This window comes from Neophocaena asiaeorientalis, unplaced genomic scaffold (genome assembly GCF_003031525.2).
Source record: "Neophocaena asiaeorientalis asiaeorientalis breed wild unplaced genomic scaffold, Neophocaena_asiaeorientalis_V1.1 scaffold202, whole genome shotgun sequence".
Taxonomy (NCBI): domain Eukaryota; kingdom Metazoa; phylum Chordata; class Mammalia; order Artiodactyla; family Phocoenidae; genus Neophocaena; species Neophocaena asiaeorientalis.
Window position 1 is genome coordinate 3,673,914 of NW_020172627.1, and position 12,438 is coordinate 3,686,351.

The following is a 12,438-nucleotide window of genomic DNA, read 5'->3' on the forward strand; positions in this document are numbered from 1 at the left end:
CCCCACTCCCCCTCCCTCCACCAAACACCAGTCTGATATTGCTGTGAAGGTATTTTTCTAGATGCGATTAACATTTACACAGTAGACTTTGAGTAAAGCAGATTTCCCTTCATAATGTGGATGGGCTTCATTCAATCAGTTGAAAGTCTTAAAAGAAAAGTCTTAGATTTCCCCAGGGAGGAAGGAATTCTGCCTCTAGATTTACTGCTTTCAGATTCAAGACTGCAAAATCAACTCTTCACTGGTTCTCCAGCCTAGCTTGGCCTGCTCTGCAAGATTTTGAATTTTCTAGCCCCTCACAACTATGTGAACCAATTTTAAAAATTAATCAGTCAATCTCTCTCTCTCTTTCTCTCGCTGTAGGTCTATTTCTGGGTTTTCGGTTCTGTTCCATTGATCTATGTGTCTAGTCCTCTGCCAGATATCACACTCTCTTAATAATTGTAGCTGTGGAGTAAGCCTTGACATTCTAGCCTAAATAGAGTGATTCTTCCAACTTTATTGTTATTTTCCAAAATTGTTTTACCAACTTTAAGTTCTTTGCCTTTCTGTATAAATTTTAAAATAAGCTTGTTTATGCCTACCAAAAAGTCATCATTATAAAAAAGGCTTTATTTAATTCTATTATGAAAGTCATAAGTGTTTATCATTGAAATATTAGAGACTACAGGTAAACATTAAGAAGAAATGCTGTAATGGGCCCCCATAGAAAGGCCATCAAAATGACCAGAAGGCCTGGAGAACTGCCCTATGGGTTAGATTAAACTAACATTTCCTGATAGCATCTCATTGTACTAGGTGCTATGCTAAGAATTTAACCAAACATTATCACATTAAACCCTCATTGGAACACTGGAAGAAAATATTATCTGTACTTGATTCTTGAGGAAACTGAGACACACAAAGGTTAAACAAATTGTCTAAAGTCACCCATTTAACAAGTAGTAGAGCCACAGTTTTAACTGAAGTCATACAAGGCCCTTTATAATTGAGCTGCTGCCTCATCTCCCATTACCTTCTCATACTTGATGTGCTCCCCATACAGATTACCTGTGATTTTAGATATGAGGTTCCCTCTGCCAGGAATGCTCATTTCCCTTTTGATTGCCTGGGAATTTATTTCTCAAAATGTAGTTCTGGTATCATCTCCTCTAAGGAGCCTTTATACACAGCCTCTACTCACCCCTCCATCCTCCTACCTTTACTTTTCAGTCTCTCCTAGCTATTGGAGCTACCTTGTGTATAGCTCTAATTGCACTCACTAGTGTTACAATTTATTTACTTATGTCTGTCTCTAATAGGCTTTGAGCTCCAGCAAAGGCAGGGACTGTGTTTTATTTGCATTGCTCCAGCAAATAGCACACTGTCTGGCCATTAGTGAGTTTATAGATTTATCCATTAAAAAAATGAAGGCTAATCACTGCCCATAGGCAGAAGTCATAACTTTAATGCATATAGAGATCAGGAAGCTAAGAAATATGTGGGCTTGTGCTGAAAATAAGACTGTAGAGAATAGTGGGGCCTGTTGTGAATGGAGGAGACCCACAGCTTTACTTAGAGATATTCAAATTAAATCTTTGAAAAAGCGTCATGCCAGGTAAGCCAAAAACACCTGCAGGCAGAATAGGCATGTGGGTTGCAGAATTCAACCCCATCCTTGACAGTTTATAATCTCATTAGGGGGGAAAATTCCTAAGAGAAACATAAAAGACCAGACTTGAAAAAAATTAGTACATAGATCTCTAGCACTGAGAAGCACTAAGGGGCAGAGCAGATTATCAGGCCACAAGTCATAGCTATTAAGTTGTTTCTCTGATCACAAGCATCTGCATCTACTTTATTTAGTTAAATATTAGTGTATTATATTTCTTCTTATTGTAATATATACTATACATAATTTATATATAATGTGTATACTTTTTTTTTTTTCTTTTTTGCGGTACGCGGGCCTCTCATTGCTGCGGCCTCTCCCGTCGCGGAGCACAGGCTCCGGACGGGCAGGCCCAGCGGCCATGGCTCACAGGCCCAGCCGCTCCGTGGCACGTGGCATCCTCCCGGACCAGGGCACGAACCCGTGTCCCCTGCATCGGCAGGCGGACCCCCAACCACTGGGCCACCAGGGAAGCCCTATAATGTGTATACTTTTAAATTATATTTATTAGAATATGAATATTTATTTCTATTCTTTATTCAGGGTGTGATATGTTATCATTTTATAGATTTCTATGTAAACTAGATACTAATCTGTTTTGGTTATGTGGTCGCAAATAACTTCTCCAAATTGAATTTGTTTCTTTACTCTGTTTATAGTGTCTTTTGTTGTGGTGAAGTTTTAAAATTTTAATGTACTCAAATTTATCAATTTATTTTTTATGGTTTGAGTTTTGTTGTATTTTATTTAAGAACACTTCTATGCCCTATGGTCAGAAAGGTACCCTTTTATATTTTCTTCTAAAAAATTTTAAAGTTTTTCTTTTTCATATTTAGGTCTAAATTAAATTAAAATCCACTTGTGGCCTGAGGTAGGGATCTAGTTTTATTTATTTTTTTCCATATGTCGACTGAAAATAACTGCACAATGAGAGAACTGTGACTTCAACTTTATTTGGGGACTTACTGTGGACTGTAGCCTGGGAGACAGCCTCTCAGATAGCTCTGAGGAACTGCTCCAAAGAGGTAGGGGCGAAGGTCAGCATACATATGATTTTGGTGAAGGGGTACGTGCAATCCAGCACGCATCTTGGTAGAGGGTTGCTGCTACTCATGAGGAGCAGATGTGTCCATTAATGATTTTAGTGCTTTTTTGGGGTATGAGAAGATGCAAGAAATTAGGTTCGTAAAATTTTCTCCTGAATATATCAAACTATCTGAAGGCTTGTTTTGCCAGTTTTTCCCAGAACGCCTCAGTCCTGATCTCCACCTGAACTCCTTTCGGGTGTGTTGAAGTCAGATCCTGCGGTGGCTAATGACCTAATCCTTGTAGAGCTGGATGGCGAGTGATGTTCTTTAGTTGGCACATAGGATAACTGCACTATCAGGATAAGCTAGTTATGTTGCTGTAACAAACTAAGCTCTAAATCTTAATGGCTTAACACAACAAATATTTGTTGCTTTCTTATAAGTGTGCAACATTGGTGGCCATTCTGGGGTGGGGTGAGCACAGTGGTTCTTTGCTCCACAGGTCTCTCAAAGACCCAGGCGGAAATAGCTCTGCCATTTTTTTCAGAATATACAGCTTCCTCTGTTAGCATTGTAGGAAGAGAGTGCAGGGAGCTCCCACTCCTGCTTATATCATTTCTGCACATAGGTCGTTGTCATAGCCTGTCACGTGGCCTGACCAGCAGCAAGGTAGTGTGGAAGTGTTGACTTCAGTGTGTCTAGTAAGAGAGGAAAATTGGACATTGTTGAGCACTTAGTGTCCACCTGGTTAACTCGCTGTTCCAGCATCATTTATTGAAGAGTCCATCCACCCTCCCCCTTGATTCGTGACTTCATCTCTGTTATATTATGTAAATTTAGGTCCATTTACGCAAGAATTAGTTTCTGGGCTCTCTATTTTGTTCTACTCTTCTAATTGTCTGTTCTTGGCAAATACTATAATTTCTTAATTACTATCCTTGCATAACATCTTTATATATGATATAGTAAGTCACCTACATTGTCCTTTTCCCTCAGAATTGTCTTTTTGCTTATAATTGTCTGGTTGCCTCCATATAAATTTTAGAAGCACCTTGTCAAGTTGCATGAAAAAGCCTGTTAGATTTTGTCTGAAATTACATCTTCTTTTTTTTTTTTTTTTTTTTTTTGGTACGCGGGCCTCTCACTGTTGTGACCTCTTCCGTTGCGGAGCACAGACTCCGGATGCACAGGCTCAGCGGCCATGGCTCACGGGCCCAGCCGCTCCGCGACATGTGGGATCTTCCCGGACCGGGGCATGAAGCCACGTCCCCTGCATCGGCAGGCGAACTCTCAACCATTGTGCCACCAGGGAAGCCCAAAACGTGACATCTTTAAGATATTGATTCTTACCATCCATAAATACTTAAATTTTAAGTCCTTCCTTAGAATTTTGTACTTTTCTCAATAAAATTCTGACATCTTTTGCTAGATTTATTTCTAAGTATCTTATAGATTACTTTGTCATTTAAATGGTATCTTTAAAAAATTGAATTTTCTAATTGCTTGTGATTTGTATGCAGGAATGTAATTGACTTTTTTGTATTGATTTTATGTTCAGCAAACATTCTGAACTTGCTCTTTGTCTCTAAGTTTTGGTCTGCAGTGTCTCCTGAATTTTCTGCATAGAAAATTACACACTGTTTGCAAAAAACGATGCTGTTATTTTCCTCCAATCCTTGTATTCTTTCTTTCCTTCTTTCCTTCCTCCTTCCCTTGACCTCTCTTTCTCTCTCTTGCTTTCTTCTTTTTTCCCAATCTTCTTTCCCTCTTTCCCTTCCTTTCTTCTTTCTGCACTACCCAACACCTTCCATTTGAATTTGTTAAGCATGATAGCAGGCTTCTTACCTTCTTACTGACACAAAAAGGATTCCTCTACATATTACTATTCAGTTTGTAGTAGGTGTTTAGTAGATGGGTACCTTTGCCACATAAAGGAATTCCCTGTGTCTTTATACTTTGCTAAGAGTTTTTACTATCAAAGGTTGATGCTGAGTTTATTCCACCAATATTTCACATGAAAAAAAATTCTCTTTTACATTTCTTCCAAAGCTTCTGCTACCTATCATTTGCTTTTATCTTTCCATTATCCTGGGGTTGACTTCCAGAGAATGTTTCCAGCTGCGCATGGCACTTTTACTAATAAGCAGATGCCTCAATGGTTTGATGACCACAGACCTTTTTTTAGGACTCTGATTCTTTTTGTGTTCTATATTTAAAAATCTGTTTATGTATGTGGATAAAATCCAAGTACCCCCACCAAGTTTTTGGCGGATAAGAATGCTAGGGACCAACTCAGAAAACAGAACAGTACATTTAGACTGATCCTACTTATTTCAAACTTATGACAATTCAATAATAGATATTTTCATAGCAGTATCAGAAAGTTTTAACTCATCCCCATGAGATAAAGCCTCTCAATATTCAGAATACCACTTTTGCTTAGGTAGTGAAAATTGACAGAGTGAGCCAGAGGGGGAATAAGGGGATAGCCAGGTATTTTCTGTTTCTTTGCAATAGTTGCAAATACCTTTTAGTTCCTCCACCCTGGAAGCTTGCAGATTAATTGTAACCATTCAAAGGCAAGGGCATCCTTTCTAGAATTTTGTTTGTCAGCAAAGATAACAGGGATTCAATTGTGTCAGTTCCTTCATGGCTACACTCCCATTGGTGGTTCTATAACTGTCAGTAAGATTTCTTAGTTAGCAAAATAGCTAGTGAAGCTCTTTGGGGGGAAAAAGATCGATTTTCTTTTATAAAAAGAATTAAGGTTAAATCAAACCGGAACTCTAAATCTAAGGTACTGTCTCCTTAGAGTTTATGTTCAGATATTTGGGTCTGAAGGACAGAAGTTTCTAAGACTTCTAGTTCACTGATACGGTGGGATTATGTGGGTGATAAGCTGCTGCTGTCATTTTATGACTGAGAGCAGATTCTATCTATGTATATAAATAGGTGACTATACTGCACTTAATCCTAAAGATGGCCTGGGTAATAGAAGTTTTCTATCTGAAAATGTAACCAAATCTCCACTTGTGCACTTCTCAGGTTTCGTGTCAAATTGCTACAGCCTGGAGTATGTTGAAATCTTCCAAATCTGTCATAATAATATTAGTCCTAAATAATTTTCCTGAGAGAAAGGAAAATGACTGTATATCAGCAACTTTTCCTTTTGTGTCAAGTTTAGAAATGAACTCCTAAAAGAAGTGGACCTCCCAGGGAGCTAGGTATGAGTTAAGATACCTCCCTACCAGTAGACTGAGGAACATTGCCTATATGTATTGGCGGTAGTTTCATTATTAATAAATTCACCAGAGATCTTCAGGTTGCCTTCCCAGCTCTATTCTTTTGTAAGTGAACTACTATTTGAAGATTTCGGGAGTGGAGTGTATATCCTGAAGTGATTATTCAGAATCCTCAGCAAATGTCAGGATGCACCTCATCTAGAACATGCTTATTCCAGGCAAACAAGACTGTAAATCACCAAGTTTGAGAATTGATGGTGACACCATTCATGATAGAGTCTTATCAAATCCAGAAACCTCAATTACTGCTACACCAATAATTGACCAAGCATGTGATGGGCACTCAGCAATTTTTGAAATGTTTAGGACAAGACTTACTCTGGCAATCCATATGCTTTAGTTTCAAGGAATGTCTATAACATTCCTGATCCTTGAACAGAACAGCAGGAAGAAAGCAGAGTTAATATCCATATATCCATGAATAATATATATATTTTTAATCCAGTTTCTCAGTCTTCTGGAAAGTCCATTTCTCCAAAATTACTTACTATGTTGATAGTTTGTTTGATTCTACAATTCCTTATAGGCTCTGAACTTCCAGAGCACAAGCACTTTGTCATATTCATCTCTATATCTCCAGTTCTTGGGCATATGGAATCACACTTAACAAATCTAGGGTGGGAAAATGTTATAAATATTAATGGATGCCTCACCTCTTTTCCCCACCAGTTATTACCTGTGACTGCTACTCTCTCTTCCTTTGGACAGCTGAGCAGTCTGTCTTGATTTGCTCATTGAAGAATGACGAAGCAGATCATGAAAACAAGGGAAAAAACCTTGAGTCTTGAGATTCAATCTCATAGGCCCAGATGCAGAAGACAGAGATTTGGAAGAATACAAAGGAAGTAAGAGTGCACCAGGTGTGATGAAGATTCCCCTGGTTGTGATAGGAGTTGCCAGTACCTCAAAGCCAGGGAGATCCAGAGAAGGAGGCTTGTGCCTTGCCTGTCCTCCCCCTTGTCCAGCCCCGGCTAATCCTCACATATCACAGAGGGGAGGAAACGCAGTTCACAGACTGAGAGAGAGGACATGACAAGGTTTTGCGGGTAGGAATGAAGAGAAATTAGGGGTGACTTTTGGGGCCCAAACACCACTCAACAATGGATGGGTGACAGCATCAAGGACCAGATATCTCTGTACCCTTAGTACTATGGAGCTTCACCCCAGTACCCACAGACACACACCTCAAAATCCTGAGTTGGGGGGCCCGAGTTGATTCAAATAATATACCCACCATCTAGTGGGATTAAGAAAAATTTAAAAGTAATAATTCTTTCACTCTATAATTTGTGGACTAAGGTATATTTACAAGCTACAAATGTCTGTCATGATGTGAATATTTACCTACATACTTTATAAAAATTTTTCTTTCTTATTTATTTATCTTTTCTTTTTTTTTTTATAGAGCAGGTGCTTATTAGTCATCCATTTTATACACACCAGTGTATACATGTCAATCCCAACATCCCAATTCATCCCACCACCCCCACCCACCACCGCTTTTCCCCCTTGGTGTCCATACGTTTGTTCTCTACATCAGTGTCTCAATTTCTGCTCTGCAAACCGGTTCATCTGTACCATAAACATTAATCGTTTGTCTGTCGATTTGTTTGCAAATATTTTCTCCCATTCTGAGGGTTGTTTATGGTTTCCTTTGCTGTGCAAAAGCTTTGAAGTTTCATTAGGTCCCATTAATGTTGAGGTAGGTTCCCTCTATGCCCACTTTCTGGAGAGTTTTTTTTTTTTTTTATCACAAATAGGTGTTGAACTTGTCAAAATATTTTTCTGCATCTGTTGAGAAGATCATATGGTTTTTCTTCTTCAATTTGCTAATATGTTGTATCACACTGATTGATTTGGGTATATTGAAGAATCCTTACGTCACTGGGATAAATCCCACTTGATCATGGTGTATGATCCTTTTAATGTGTTGTTGGATTCTGTTTGCTAGTATTTTGTTGAGGATTTTTGCATCTATATTCATCAGTGATATTGGTCGGTAATTTTCTTTTTTTGTAGTATCTTTGTTTGGTTTTGGTATCAGGGTGATGGTGGCCTCATAGACTGAGTTTGGGAGTGTTCCTTCCTCTGCAATTTTTTGGAAGAGTTTGAGAAGGATGGGTGTTAGCTCTTCTCTAAATGTTTGATAGAATTCACCTGTGAAGCCATCTGGTCCTGGACTTCTGTTTGTTGGAAGATTTTTAATCATGGTTTCAATTTCATTACTTGTGATTGGTCTGTTCATATTTTCTATTTCTTCCTGGTTCAGTCTTGGAAGGTTATACCTTTCTAAGAATTTGTCCATTTCTTCCGGGTTGTCCATTTTATTGACATAGTGTTGCTTGTAGCAGTCTCTTAGAATGCTTTGTGTTTCTGTGGTGTCTGTTGTAACTTCTCCTTTTTCATTCCTAATTTTATTGATTTGAGTCCTCTCCCTCTTTTTCTTGATGAGTGTGGCTAATGGTTTATCAATTTTGTTTATCTTCTCAAAGAACCAGCTTTTGGTTTTATTGATCTTTGCTATTGTTTTCTTTGTTTCTATTTCATTTATTTCTGCTCTGATATTTATGATTTCTTTCCTTCTGCTAACTTTGGGTTTTGTTTGTTCTTCTTTCTCTAGTTCCTTTAGGTGTAAGGTTAGCTTGTTTATTTGAGATTTTTCTTGTTTCTTGAGGTAGGCTTGTATAGCTATAAACTTCCCTCTTAGAACTGCTTTTGCTTCATCCCTGAGGTTTTGGATCCTCATGTTTTCATTGTCATTTGTCTCTAGGTATTTTTTGATTTCCTCTTTGATTTCTTCAGTTATCTCTTGGTTATTTAGTAACATATTGTTTAGCCTCCATGTGTTAGTGTTTTTTATGTTTTTTTGCCTGTAATTCATTTCTAATCTCATAGCATTGTGGTGAGAAAAGATGCTTGATATGATTTCAATTTTCTTAAATTTACTGAGGCTTGATTTGTGACCCAAGATGTGATCTATCCTGGAGAATGTTCCATGTGCACTTGAGAAGAAAGTGTAATCTGCTGTTTTTGGATGCAATGTGCTATAAATATCAATGAAATCTATCTGGTCTATTGTGTCATTTAGAGCTTCTGTTACCTTATTTATTTTCATTTTGGATGATCTGTCCATTGGTGTAAGTGAGGTGTTAAAGTCCCCCACTATTATTGTGTTACTGTCGATTTCCTCTTTTATAGCTGTTAGCAGTTGCCTTATGTATTGAGGTGCTCCTATGTTGGGTGCATATATATTTATAATTGTTATATCTTCTTCTTGGATTGATCCCTTGATCATTATGTAGTGTCCTTCCTTGTCTCTTGTAACATTCTTTATTTTAAAGTCTATTTTATCTGATATGAGTATTGCTACTCCAGCTTTCTTTTGATTTCCATTTGCATAGAATATCTTTTTCCATCCCCTCACTTTCAGTCTAAATGTGTCCCTAGGTCTGAAGTGGGTCTCTTGTAGACAGCATATATATAGGTCTTATTTTTGTATCCATTCAGCAAGCCTGTGTCTTTTGGTTGGAGCATTTAATCCATTCACCTTTAGGGTAGTTATCGAAATGTATGTTCCTATGGCCATTTTCTTAATTGTTTTGGGTTTGTTTTTGTAGGTCCTTTTCTTCTCTTGTGTTTCCCACTTAGAGAAGTTCTTTTAGCATTTGTTGTAGAGCTGGTTTGGTGGTACTGAATTCTCTTAGCTTTTGCTTGTCTGTAAAGCTTTTGATTTCTCCATCAAATCTGAATAAGATCCTTGCCGGGTAGAGTAATCTTGGTTGTAGGTTCTACCCTTTCATCACTTTAGGTATATCATGCCACTCCCGTCTAGCTTGTAGAGTTTCTGCTCAGAAATCAGCTGTTAACCTTACGGGAGTTCCCTTGTATGTTATTTGTTGTTTTTCCCTTGCTGCTTTCAGTAATTTTTCTTTGTCTTTAATTTTTGCCAATTTGATTACTATGTGTCTTGGTGTGTTTCTCCTTGGGTTTATCCTGTATGGGACTCTCTGTGCTTCCTGGACTTTGGTGGCTATTTCCTTTCGCATGTCAGGTAAGTTTTTGACTATAATCTCTTCAAATATTTTCTCGGGTCCTTTCTCTCTCTCTTCTCCTTCTGGGACCCCTATAATGTGAATGTTGTTGCATTTAATGTTGTTCTAGAGGTCTCTTAGGCTGTCTTCATTTCTTTTCATTCTTTTCTCTTTATTCTGTTCTGCAACAGTGAATTCCACCATTCTGTCATCCAGGTCACTTATTCATTCTTCTGCCTCAGTTATTCTGCTATTGATTCCTTCTAGTGTATTTTTCATTTCAGTTATTGTATAGTTAATCTCTGTTTGATTGTTCTTTAATTCTTCTAGATCTTTGTTAAACATTTCTTGCATCTTCTCAATCTTTGCCTCCAATCTTTTTCCGAGGTCCTGGATCATCTTCACTATCATTATTCTGAATTCTTTTTATGGAAGGTTGCCTATCTCCACTTCATTTAGTTGTTTTTCTGGGGTTTTATCTTGTTTCTTCTTCTGGTACATAGCCCTCTGCCTTTTCATCTTGTCTGTCTTTCTGTGAATATGGGTTTTGTTCCACAGGCTGCAGGATTGTAGTTCTTCTTGCTTCTGCTGTCTGCCCTCTGGTGGATGAGGCTATCTAAGAGGCATTTGAAGGTTTCCTGATGGGAGGGACTGGTGGTGGGTAGAGCTGGCTGTTGCTCTGGTGGGTAGCTCTTTTTTTGTGTAATTTAATTTTTTTTTTGGCTGCGTTGGGTCTTCATTGCTGTGCACAGGCTTTCTCTAGTTGTGGTGAGTGGGGCCTACTCTTTGTAGCAGTGAGCCGGCTTCTCATTGCAGTGACTTCTCTTGTTGCAGAGCACAGGCTCTAGGCACATGGGCTTCAGTAGTTGTGGCATGTGGGCTCAGTAGTTGTGGCTTGCGGGCTCTAGAGCACAGGTTCAGTAGTTGTGGTGCACGGGCTTAGTTGCTCTGAGGTGTGTGGTATCTTCCTGGACCAGGGATCAAACCCTTGTCCCCTGCATTGGCAGGCGGAATTTAATCACTGCGCCACCAGGGAAGTCCCAGTTTTTATTTCTGAAGTCAGAGAGTCAATCTTTTATTTCTTGCTAAGGTAAGGATGTACTTAGCCCTGATTTCTCAATCTGTTAGCTGTGGCCAAGGTGAGTCTCTAGCAAAGGAGATGATGTGACACAGGGGTGCTACAGAGAGGTGGAGTCTCCGGGGACAGATCAGATTCAAGACTCCTTCAAGAAGTGTCCTGTTGACCTCTCTTCAAAGCTTGAGTTAGGTGGCTCGGCTTAGTTCACTTGTGGTAGCTTGTTCACACTCTGCATATGCTCATTATAGTATAAGGCAATGATCTCTTTATGTGCAGGATGAACTTGTGACTGTGACAGTTTATGTTTATTGTCCTCGTGTAAGTATTTATAGTAACTCCTTTTTTTAAAAAAAAAATTGTTTTAGCTTGGAGAATAAAGTTTGGGACACCCTATTTATGCATCTGTTTGTATCATTAGACCAGGTTCCTTCAGGGCAAAACCATTGTCCTAGTTATCTTTCTATCTTCAGCATTTTGAATAGTGAAGCATAAAGGTTTACTGAACTGCTTGGGCCAAAATACTTCAGGAAATGTCAAAAATAATTCTCTGCACAGGAAAAAGCCATACTGAAGGAGACATTCATAGCACTGTATCAGTCAGAGTCCTTGCAAGAAAAAGATGGCACATTCATAGTGGGTAATTTGAGGGGAGTTCATTAAAGGACTAGTTACAAAGGTGTGGAGATAGTATAATCCCTGCGGCCCTGTAGTGTTACCAGAATCTGGAGTGGGGTGAGGGGGAGAAAGTGGAGGCAGTTAGGGAAAGAGACCTGTGTGGAGAGGGTTGCCTGACAGAAGCTGTGGTCTTCAGTTGAGGAGTTTTGCCACCCCACAATGATGCTGAGAGAGAGAGTTGGTGAAAAATATACAAATCTCACTTTCTCTCTTCTTCTTTTTCAAAATCTGGTTAGTGCTCCCCTTTGGCTAAACCCAACAGGAAGTCAAGGGCAAGGGAGCCTTCTGGTATACTCTACGCTTCCTAAGTGGGTCTGAGTGCAAATGGAAAATTTGCAGTAGTTCTAGAAAAAGAAAATATGAGACATAGGGGGAGGATAGAGGAACTTAAAATAACCTCTGAAGTCAAGAATGGTGACAGTAACAACAAGGATAGGATTTGCTGTGGCTCCTGGAATTACTGAAAGCAATGACCACATTTTATACTTCTTCATAATGTTTAAAGTCTTTATCATCCAACAGACTGTAAGCTCCTCAAGGGCAGAGACCGCCACCAGCACTAGCACAGGTCCTGGAAGGTTCTCAGTAATTGCTGACTGAATGAATGAATGGAAATTTCCATGTGGCTATGTCAGAGAGGATGCAACACAACTGAGAAGACTCCCCTACCTTA